Source organism: Zosterops lateralis (genome assembly GCF_965231275.1).
Source record: "Zosterops lateralis genome assembly, chromosome: 3".
Classification (NCBI taxonomy): Eukaryota; Metazoa; Chordata; class Aves; order Passeriformes; family Zosteropidae; genus Zosterops; species Zosterops lateralis.
Genome location: NC_139764.1, coordinates 14526094 through 14538350, shown reverse-complemented (window position 1 = coordinate 14538350; position 12257 = coordinate 14526094). Strand labels below are relative to the sequence as shown.

Below are 12257 nucleotides of genomic sequence, written 5' to 3'. Positions count from 1 at the left end.
AAATACAGATAAATGGTTTCCCCAAAAGTAGAAATATGTGGGATATACAGAGGGAAAATTACCAGTCTGAGGAAACAGAAGACCATAATATGAACCTAGTTCATCACAATAAACTTTTCTCCCCATCCAGAAGCTGAGAATGAAATGGGTAACAGATTCTGTAGTAAGTCCTGAGGGCAGGTTTTTTTATGAGTATTGCATTGCCAAAGCCCCAAATAGACTATTACAGTGTTTGGGCTTCTCTATATATCCCTTTTTATTAGCAGATTATATTGTTATAAATCTAAGCAAGCGTTAGACTACAGCAGTGATCCAAATATGTCTCAGCTGTTGCATCCTTCGTCTGTGTTTTGACTTGAAAAGCCATTAGCACCTTCAAGTCATGTTTGGTGTGTTTTATTAATATTTAATTTTGGTTTATATTCTGCTCAGTTGAACTAAGTGGCACAGCGTTGCCACCAGGGCAAAGTGTTTATGCTTGGCAACGTGGCAAGCTCTGTAGTTTGCTGAAGTCCATGGTTGTACTGCAGCTACAATATTTATCAACCTCTTTGCTCAGTGAGGTAGAGGAAGCAAAACATTCATTGCAATTACCTGCAGATACCTTTGTCTGAGGCTGACTTGTTTTGATTGGCATTAAACAGCTAATTCAGTAAACCTATTAACTGGTTGCTCTCCAAAGCCTGTCTTGCCCAGCTGGCCCCTATTTTTCTGTTTTTAATAAGGAGGAACGAGAATATCTCCATTCCATCCCTCTTTCATCTTAGGATCTTCATTCACAGCACTCACCTCCTGGGCATTGGGTACCTGGTGGTGTTACAGGTCCTGCAGAAGCTGCTTTTCTGCTCTCAGGTGTCTGCTGTGACTCAGGATGTGTTTAAGGAGCCTGTGTAATCTTGACCCTTTAAGATACAAACTGTTTTTTGTAGTGAGTGGCTTATTTTACAAACACATACAATTATATATGTTTCTTTTCCGGGTTAAGTAGAGGTGGCCAGTCCACCTGGTCACATCAGAATTTGGTGCCCAAAGTTGGGCAAGACACGGTATGAAAGATGAACCCCTCCCGCCCAAAACCAGTTCCCACTATCCAGCTTGAACCCACGAGGGGAAGGGCCTTTATGTATTATCAGGTAACAGAGAACGAATTTTACTAGCAAACATATGTACAATGTCCACGGAAGAGAGCTCCAGATGCCAGGGCCTGGGCAATCCTCCCTAGCCTCGCCTTAGAGAGGCCCAGGGCCAATAGCAACTCGGAGTTCTTCTCGTACCATTTCCCCCGCACTCCTAAGGGAAAACCAACAAACTCGACAGCCTTGGTATTAGTCAGTTCCTTGATTTGGAGGAGAAGGCCTTTATATTTCTTAGCTTTCTCTGCGGCTGCCTCCTTCAAGGACGAGTTGTTGTGCTCGTATCGAAGTGTCACGTCCCCCACAAATGCCTTGTTTCCCTTCACCAAGATTAAGTCCGGCTTATACAGCTCGTTCTTATCATCCCTCAGATGTGGCTCCTGGTACACAGTCAATTCTCCCTCTTAGCCTTGTTACTAAGAGTTTCACAGATGGAATTGTGTCTTTTAATCCTGGCATCTTGAGTAATTGGACAGTTGCCGATGATATGGGCTGATGTTTCAAACTCTGCGTCGCAATGCCTACACGATCGAACAGGGGCATCATGCCTACCCCTTGCCAGGAATTCTCGAGTGGGGTAAACATTAGCCCGCAATTGCAACGCGGTAATGAGTTTCCTGTGAGGGATGCCGCGGTAACGCACCAACCAACCATTGCTGATGGTATCATTCTCAAAGTTTGCTAGACCATGGCCCTGGGTAAACAGCTGTTTCCATTTTGTGAACTCAACCTTCCTCCAATTGCAAGGTTTAGGAAGGATGGTTCTGGAACGAGGCACCTCCCACTCTGACAAGGCCTCACCTTCTTCAACCACAACTTCTCTCACGGGAAGGGGCTCCCAAATAGACAGAATGGACTCTTTCATGCCTCTGGCTCACAGCCACAACTTCTCATACATAATCTCCAGATGTTCCCCTTTTAAAAATGACACCAACATCTCATCCGAAGACTGCGCCAGTTTATGCAGCCTTCACCCCTGTATACTTGGAATCAGCACCGCCAATTTAATGACTCCCAACCCACCATCTTTGAATCTGGAATACATGACGGCATCACACGTACTTGGCGGAAGGTGAAGCCACTCCTTAACTGTCCTTCGAATGGACAAGTCAAGGGTCTCCAGGGGCCCAGATCTTATCTCGGTATGGTTGGCCAGATATACCAGTCTAGGGATGGTATAAGTCCTGAGTATATCGACCTTTTGAAGAGGTTTCAGTGGTGTGTCACCAATCCGATGGAGCCAGTCCTCCAGTTTCTCAACTAGGCCTTGGTCAGCAAAGCCCACCCAAGGGTCAATCTGGATACCTAGATATTTGTCCGAGCATCCCGGGTCGATCATGTGAAGGGGAGAACCATTAGTCTGCCACGCTGGACAATCATTGATGGTATATGAGTCCCTTGTTGGCTTGATGTAAAAGCCGTGGCACTTCTCACCCTGTGTCTGGAGACCAGTAAGATCTCAAAAGGCCTCCAGGATCTTGATGTTATAACACATTCCCTCCCAGGAATCACTCACCAGTACCAGATCGTCATCAAAGGCCATGGCCGTAACATGGAAACCACCCTGATGGAACCCTTTCCCCTCTGCCTCCAGTTTACACAAAAGCGGGTCCAGGGCCAGATTGAACAACAGAGGTGACATTGGGTCGCCCTGCTTGACACCAGAACTGATGTTAATGGGGTCAGTCTTCCCGTCTCTAGTGACAATGTACGTGGTGATACCCTTGTACATCTCACCAACCAGATGGACAGAATGGGGATCAACCCCTCTCCGGGTCAGACCCGCTATAATGTGTTTATGAGACACGGTGTCAAAAGCCTTAGCAATGTCCACGAATACGACCCCCAGGTGACAATGCTCCTGCTTGGCACATCTTACCAAAAGCTGTAACAGCTTAAGGTTTTCAGAACAGCCAGACGCGCTGATAAAACCCCGCTGTCTGGGGTGAATGGGACATGCACATGACAGCCTCGCATTAGCAATCCTGGAGAAAATCCTAAACACCACTGATGCTATGGTGATAGGCCTCCAGTTATTGATATCACCAAGCCTCTCCTCATTGGAGGACTTGGGTATCAAAACTGTCCTGCAGTCCCGCAGCGCATCCGGTATCGTTCCCGTGTCCAACCAGAGGTTGAGGATCACAGTCAACCGGGAGAACTTTGGGTCTAGTTTAAGAAGATGACCCAAAGTAATTTCATCTGGCCCAGGAGCAGAGGTTTTCCTCATCTCATTCACGTTCTTATCCACCTCCTTTTCTGTAATCAGGTCCTGGAACGCGATGTTATCAGCTTCCCTATATACAGGGAAGGATCCAAGACCTAAAAAGCCACCAGATTGTTCCCATCTAACCTTAAACGCATTGTGGACAACGCTAGATGGTATTTGGCATTGCAGGGCTTCCGTGTTATCCAAAATGACCCGTGACAACCGCCCCCTGTGAAACTGGAACAGTTTCTGATATCGCAGATGTTTCCCCCTCTTTCTAGCTCTTTTCTGCATCCACTTAGTTCTTGGTCTGGATGCACCACGGCCACGGGTCCTTTGTGACTTGGAACCCCTGGGACTTTTTGGGCTAAGCCCACTCAGGCCTTCGAGAAACAATCCATAAACCTCATTTACCACCACCTGCGGATCGTACCCTTCTATTATTTTTTGAAGGTCTCCTGGCAACCACAGAGTCCGCCTGCTGATAGCCTCAGCCCAACGATGTTCCGATAATGGAGCTCTGACTGTCCCTCACGTGGCCCTTCAGCAGACCCGGGAGGTTCTTCTCTCCCTGACTCCACGTCCTCCATTCCCAGATCTTTCCTTGAGGGACCTCCACCCAGGCAGCATCTCTTATCACTGATCTGCTTGGCCGTTTTAGATGGTAAATACTCCATAATGAGCTGGTTGATGTTTTTACTACCAGCAAACCTGGCCTCCAGCTGCCTTAGGAGATCCTCCTCCTCCTCAGTCCATACCTTCTTGTGGGCCCCTCTTAAAGATGTTACTTTGGAGCGGGAGGCCTCAATCCTTTCCTGATTTTGCACAAGAGGATGTTTAAACCTCTTGTGCTGGGCCAAACCCACCTTGGTAGCAAAACCGCATGAGCAAACCTCACAGACCCATTCTCCCAAAGGAACCACAGGCACTCTCCCTTTGCACCGAGGGACGTGACAAGTGATACTGTGGTATTTCTGATTTCTCTTACCACGCTTGGAGCACTCAAACATGATCTTACTTTGGGCATGTGCCCTTTTAAGATGTTCAGTCAAGCCCAGCATCCGATTAAACCGGTCAGCACAGCGCGGACATGATGGACTTTTGTCCGGAACCGACACCACAGGTGTTTTAGAAGGTGACGGAACCCCGCTGGTTCCTGGCTGAGCCTCTGGTGTTTTTGGCTCATCTGATTCTCTTACTTCACACTCAGCCTGCTCCTCCCTTACCACCCTCAAAGGCAAGATCTCATACGGTTCGGGAAGGTTGGCCAAACTCTCTGGCATTATCCAGCTGTTCCCTTCTCAAAGACACCAAATTGGAGTTACAAAACTCCAATGGCATAAGATCGAATCTTTCCTCCCCAAATGGCAGAGGTGCAGATGGAATTTTGGCCAGGACCCTTAGATCTAAAGGGTTGGTCTGAGTGGCCGTGGACACATAGTGTAAAACTGTTGTCTGCACCATAGTCAGTCCTTGATGGCGTTTGGTCAAAGTCAAGATCAGGTGAGGGTAGTCCAAGCCCAGAGTCGTAACCCTCGACCCAACTGTGGACTGTGTCCAACTTTGCCCTCGGACAAGGCCTTGGGCAACAGCGAACGGCTGCGCCAATAACTTGTTTTCAGCAATTTGTGAAGCTACTGCTGGGTGGCGAGTCCAAATGATAGGGAGAAGTCCGGAGTACCCCTCACACACACTGGGGCAAAAGTCAACTCAGCTGCCCTTTACGGGCGCCCAGTGGGACCACGAGGAGGTGTGACTTCTGCAGCTTTGCCCAGTTAGTAACTAGCCCTCTCAAGCTATTTTTTGAACATATATAATTAATATATGTTCCTTTTTCGAGTTAAGTAAAGGTGGCCTGTCCACTTTGGACAAATCCAGTAAATTGGTCCAAATCAGATGTTAATTGACGCGTTATGAAAAAAAAAATCATGTCCCGTTCCTACTTACTACTTGCATCCTTCTGGCTTTTGTCCTAGTTTTTGGCTTGTGGCTGCCCTGCGTCCCCAGCGCCCGTCAAAGTTTATTAAAAGAGTTGCAGCATTACAAAAATAAAAAATGAACAAGATTACATACAGAATAAAAATGGCAATTGATTACAATGCAGTGCATGTTCTAGATTTGTTGGTAAACATGTGAACAATCTCGACAGATGACATGAGTGCAATAGTGGATAAGGACCAGGTAACCTTGTTTTGTGCTGATTTAGATAGTCCAAGAGTCCCCAAAAGTTCAAAGTTGCCATGGTACCATTTCCCCCTAGACCCAATTGGAAAGCCCATGAAAACAACGTCTTTTGCATTAGTGAGGTATTGTATTTCTTGTTTCAGGTGTTTGTATTTATTCACTTTTTCAGTGGCAGCTTCCTCTAGAGATGATTTGGTGTTTTCATACCTTCCCGTCACATCGACAACGAGTGCATGGTTATCTTTTACAGAGATCATGTCTGGTTTGTATAGTTCCTTGCTGGTATCCCTGGTGTGTGGCTCCTGGAATACTACCCAGTCCTTCTTTTTCGCCTCTTCAATCAGCCTATTGCAGATGTAGTTGTGCCTTTTGATGCTAGTGTTCTGTACCACTGGGCAGTTGCCGATGATGTGGGCGCATGTCTCATTGTCTGCTTGGCAGTGTCTGCATTTTGTGGCACATTTATCCTTTCTGCCCCTTGAGAGAAATTCTCTCGTAGGGAAAACATTTGCCCTAAGTTGTAAAGCGGTCAGGAGTTTCCTGTGAGGTATGCTTCTGTAATGCTTTAGCCAATTGTTACTAATTTCATCCCTTTTAAAATTTACAATCCCCCACCCTTGAGATGCCAATTGAGACCATTTATCAAATTCATTTTTCCTCCAATTACACGGTTTAGGAAATTTGTTTTTCAGGGTCGGTGCTTCCCACTCAGAATTCACATCTCCACTGCATGAGGCAGATGGTTCTTTCGTCGGCTTAGTATCCCAAATTGAAGGTATTTACAAACACATACGATTATATATGTTTCTTCTCCGGGTTAAGTAAAGGTGGCCCGTCCACCTGGTCGAATTGGAATTTGATGCCCAGATATGGGCAAGACGCGGTATGATTGATGAACCCCTCCCGCCCAAAACCAATTCCCACTATCCAGGTCTTACCCACCAAGGGAAGGGCCTTTATTAGGGTAACAGAGAACGGTTTTTGCTAACAAATATATGTACAATGTTCACGGAAGAGAAGAGCGCTCTAGATGCCAGGGCCCGGGCAATCCTCCCTAGCCTCGTTTTTGAGAGGCCCAGGGCCAATAGCAACTCGGAGTCCTTCTCATACCATTTCCCCCTCGCTCCTAAGGGAAAGCCGACGAACTCGACAGTCTTGGTATTAGTAAAGTCTCTGATCTGTGGGAGTGCTGCCCGTTCCCGGGAGAAAACACAAACCAACAGAGTGTCAGTTTATGCGGTGCTTTATTTGAGGCCCCGGGGACCTGAGGACTAATGTCTCAAAGTCAGGGTCCCAAGTTGGTTACAAAAGATGCTCATCTTTTATACCTTTGTTACAAGTCTTACTTCATCAGCCTACGTGCAGTCTCCTACGTATTTTACTTTATTCATCTTACAGGTAACCTTTCTAAAGGCTATAAATTTTGCACGCTTGCTCTAGCTAAAATAAAGGTTAATTCTCTAAGCTTAACTCCCACCATAGAAAACATTTTATTGGTAACCATGTAATCATATTTCACAAGTAATTTGTATACCTATATGTACTACATGCTCTACTAAGTCCTTTAAATGTTGTTCCTTACATCAGCAGATTCTCAGGCCTCATTTCACAGGTTTGGTTCCCATGGGCCTGCACAGGAACCAACTCCTTAGCCTAACTACTGCTAACGGAGGCCTTATGGCAACAGGAGAAGGCCTTGATATTTCCTGGCCTTCTCTACAGCTGCCTCCTTGAGGGACGAGTTGCTGTGCTCGTATCGAACTGTCACGTCCACCATGAATGCCTTAGTTCTTTTAACCAAGATTAAGTCCGGCTTGTAAATCTCATTCTTATCATCCCTCAGATGTGGCTTCTGGTACACTGTCCAGTTCTCTCTCTTAGCTTCATTGCTAAGAGTTTCACAGATGGAATTGTGACGTTTAATCCTGGCGTCCTGAGTAATCGGACAGTTGCCGATGATATGGGCTGATGTTTCAAACTCCGCGTCGCAATGCCTACACGATCGAACTCGGGCATCATGCCTACCCCTTGCCAGGAACTCTCGAGTGGGGTAAACATTAGCCCGCAATTGCAACGCGGTAATGAGTTTCCTGTGAGGAATGCCACGGTAACGCACCAACCACCCATTACTGATAGTGTCATTCTCAAAGTTCGATATACCATGGCCCTGGGACACCAGCTGTTTCCATTTCATGAACTCAACCTTCCTCCAATTGCAAGGTTTAGGAAGGATGGTTCTGGACCGAGGCACTTCCCACTCTGACAAGGCCTCACCTTCCGCCACCACAACCTCTCTCTTGGGCAGGGGCTCCCAAATCGACGGGATGGACTCTTTCACGCCCCCGGCTCTAAGCCACAACTTTTCATGCATACTCTCTAGATGTTCCCCCTTTAGAAACGTGACTAGAGCCTCATCCGAAGACTGCGCCAGTTTATGCAGCCTTCACGCCTGTATACTTGGTATTAGCGCCGCCAATTTAGTGAGTCCCAACCCACCATCTTTGAATCTGGAATACATGACGGCATCACATGTACTTGGCGGAAGGTGAAGCCACTCCTTGACTGTCCTTCGAATGGACAAGTCAAGGGTCTCCAGGGGCCCAGATCTTATCTCGGTATGATCAGCCAGATATACCAGTCTAGGGATGGTATAAGTCCTGAGTATATCGACCTTTTGAAGAGGTTTCAGTGGTGTGTCACCAATCCGATGGAGCCAGTCCTCCAGTTTCTCGACTAGGCCTTGGTCAGCAAAGCCCACCCAAGGGTCAATCTGGATACCTAGATATTTCTCAGAGCATCCCGGGTCGATCATGTGAAGGGGAGAACCGTTAATCTGCCACACGGGAAAATCATTGATGGTATATGAGTCCCTTGTTGGCTTGATGTAAAAGCTGTGGCACTTCTCACCCTGTGTCTGGAGCCCAGTAAGATCACAGAAGGTCTCCAGGATCTTGATGTTATAACACATTCCCTCCCAGGAATCACTCACCAGTACCAGCTGGTCAGCAAAGGCCATGGCCGTAACACAGAAACCAGCCTGATGGAACCCTTTACCCTCTGCTTCCAGTTTACACAGAAAAGGGTCCAGGGCCAGATTGAACAACAGAGGTGACATTGGGTCGCCCTGCTTGACACCAGAACTGATGTTAATGGGGTCAGTCTTCCCGTCTCTAGTGACAATGCACGTGGTGATACCCTTGTACTAACCAGATGGACAACATGGAGATCCACCCCTCTCCGGGTCAGACCCGCTATAATGTGTTTATGAGACACAGTGTCAAAAGCCTTAGCAATGTCCACAAATACGACCCCCAGGTGACAATGCTCCTGTTTAGCACTTCTCACCAAAAGCTGTAACAGCTTAAGGTTTTCAGAACAGCCAGACGCGCTGATAAAACCCCGCTGTCTGGGGTGAATGGGACATGCACATGACAGCCTCGCATTAGCAATCCTGGAGAAAATCCTAAACACCACTGATGCTATGGTGATAGGCCTCCAGTTATTGATATCACCAAGCCTCTCCTCATTGGAGGACTTGGGTATCAAAACTGTCCTGCAGTCCCGCAGCGCATCCGGTATCGTTCCCGTGTCCAACCAGAGGTTGAGGATCACAGTCAACCGGGAGAACTTTGGGTCTAGTTTAAGAAGATGACCCAAAGTAATTTCATCTGGCCCAGGAGCAGAGGTTTTCCTCATCTCATTCACGTTCTTATCCACCTCCTTTTCTGTAATCAGGTCCTGGAACGCGATGTTATCAGCTTCCCTATATACAGGGAAGGATCCAAGACCTAAAAAGCCACCAGATTGTTCCCATCTAACCTTAAACGCATTGTGGACAACGCTAGATGGTATTTGGCATTGCAGGGCTTCCGTGTTATCCAAAATGACCCGTGACAACCGCCCCCTGTGAAACTGGAACAGTTTCTGATATCGCAGATGTTTCCCCCTCTTTCTAGCTCTTTTCTGCATCCACTTAGTTCTTGGTCTGGATGCACCACGGCCACGGGTCCTTTGTGACTTGGAACCCCTGGGACTTTTTGGGCTAAGCCCACTCAGGCCTTCGAGAAACAATCCATAAACCTCATTTACCACCACCTGCGGATCGTACCCTTCTATTATTTTTTGAAGGTCTCCTGGCAACCACAGAGTCCGCCTGCTGATAGCCTCAGCCCAACGATGTTCCGATAATGGAGCTCTGACTGTCCCTCACGTGGCCCTTCAGCAGACCCGGGAGGTTCTTCTCTCCCTGACTCCACGTCCTCCATTCCCAGATCTTTCCTTGAGGGACCTCCACCCAGGCAGCATCTCTTATCACTGATCTGCTTGGCCGTTTTAGATGGTAAATACTCCATAATGAGCTGGTTGATGTTTTTACTACCAGCAAACCTGGCCTCCAGCTGCCTTAGGAGATCCTCCTCCTCCTCAGTCCATACCTTCTTGTGGGCCCCTCTTAAAGATGTTACTTTGGAGCGGGAGGCCTCAATCCTTTCCTGATTTTGCACAAGAGGATGTTTAAACCTCTTGTGCTGGGCCAAACCCACCTTGGTAGCAAAACCGCATGAGCAAACCTCACAGACCCATTCTCCCAAAGGAACCACAGGCACTCTCCCTTTGCACCGAGGGACGTGACAAGTGATACTGTGGTATTTCTGATTTCTCTTACCACGCTTGGAGCACTCAAACATGATCTTACTTTGGGCATGTGCCCTTTTAAGATGTTCAGTCAAGCCCAGCATCCGATTAAACCGGTCAGCACAGCGCGGACATGATGGACTTTTGTCCGGAACCGACACCACAGGTGTTTTAGAAGGTGACGGAACCCCGCTGGTTCCTGGCTGAGCCTCTGGTGTTTTTGGCTCATCTGATTCTCTTACTTCACACTCAGCCTGCTCCTCCCTTACCACCCTCAAAGGCAAGATCTCATACGGTTCGGGAAGGTTGGCCAAACTCTCTGGCATTATCCAGCTGTTCCCTTCTCAAAGACACCAAATTGGAGTTACAAAACTCCAATGGCATAAGATCGAATCTTTCCTCCCCAAATGGCAGAGGTGCAGATGGAATTTTGGCCAGGACCCTTAGATCTAAAGGGTTGGTCTGAGTGGCCGTGGACACATAGTGTAAAACTGTTGTCTGCACCATAGTCAGTCCTTGATGGCGTTTGGTCAAAGTCAAGATCAGGTGAGGGTAGTCCAAGCCCAGAGTCGTAACCCTCGACCCAACTGTGGACTGTGTCCAACTTTGCCCTCGGACAAGGCCTTGGGCAACAGCGAACGGCTGCGCCAATAACTTGTTTTCAGCAATTTGTGAAGCTACTGCTGGGTGGCGAGTCCAAATGATAGGGAGAAGTCCGGAGTACCCCTCACACACACTGGGGCAAAAGTCAACTCAGCTGCCCTTTACGGGCGCCCAGTGGGACCACGAGGAGGTGTGACTTCTGCAGCTTTGCCCAGTTAGTAACTAGCCCTCTCAAGCTATTTTTTGAACATATATAATTAATATATGTTCCTTTTTCGAGTTAAGTAAAGGTGGCCTGTCCACTTTGGACAAATCCAGTAAATTGGTCCAAATCAGATGTTAATTGACGCGTTATGAAAAAAAAAATCATGTCCCGTTCCTACTTACTACTTGCATCCTTCTGGCTTTTGTCCTAGTTTTTGGCTTGTGGCTGCCCTGCGTCCCCAGCGCCCGTCAAAGTTTATTAAAAGAGTTGCAGCATTACAAAAATAAAAAATGAACAAGATTACATACAGAATAAAAATGGCAATTGATTACAATGCAGTGCATGTTCTAGATTTGTTGGTAAACATGTGAACAATCTCGACAGATGACATGAGTGCAATAGTGGATAAGGACCAGGTAACCTTGTTTTGTGCTGATTTAGATAGTCCAAGAGTCCCCAAAAGTTCAAAGTTGCCATGGTACCATTTCCCCCTAGACCCAATTGGAAAGCCCATGAAAACAACGTCTTTTGCATTAGTGAGGTATTGTATTTCTTGTTTCAGGTGTTTGTATTTATTCACTTTTTCAGTGGCAGCTTCCTCTAGAGATGATTTGGTGTTTTCATACCTTCCCGTCACATCGACAACGAGTGCATGGTTATCTTTTACAGAGATCATGTCTGGTTTGTATAGTTCCTTGCTGGTATCCCTGGTGTGTGGCTCCTGGAATACTACCCAGTCCTTCTTTTTCGCCTCTTCAATCAGCCTATTGCAGATGTAGTTGTGCCTTTTGATGCTAGTGTTCTGTACCACTGGGCAGTTGCCGATGATGTGGGCGCATGTCTCATTGTCTGCTTGGCAGTGTCTGCATTTTGTGGCACATTTATCCTTTCTGCCCCTTGAGAGAAATTCTCTCGTAGGGAAAACATTTGCCCTAAGTTGTAAAGCGGTCAGGAGTTTCCTGTGAGGTATGCTTCTGTAATGCTTTAGCCAATTGTTACTAATTTCATCCCTTTTAAAATTTACAATCCCCCACCCTTGAGATGCCAATTGAGACCATTTATCAAATTCATTTTTCCTCCAATTACACGGTTTAGGAAATTTGTTTTTCAGGGTCGGTGCTTCCCACTCAGAATTCACATCTCCACTGCATGAGGCAGATGGTTCTTTCGTCGGCTTAGTATCCCAAATTGAAGGTATTTACAAACACATACGATTATATATGTTTCTTCTCCGGGTTAAGTAAAGGTGGCCCGTCCACCTGGTCGAATTGGAATTTGATGCCCAGATATG

General features: G+C 47.0%; 1 protein-coding gene across 1 annotated transcript in view; it reads left to right on the top strand.

Annotated features, from left to right (window-relative positions):
- Positions 1–12257, top strand: part of GTF2A1L (general transcription factor IIA subunit 1 like) — a 42757-nt gene that overhangs the window by 1449 nt on the left and 29051 nt on the right. The window lies entirely within an intron of this gene.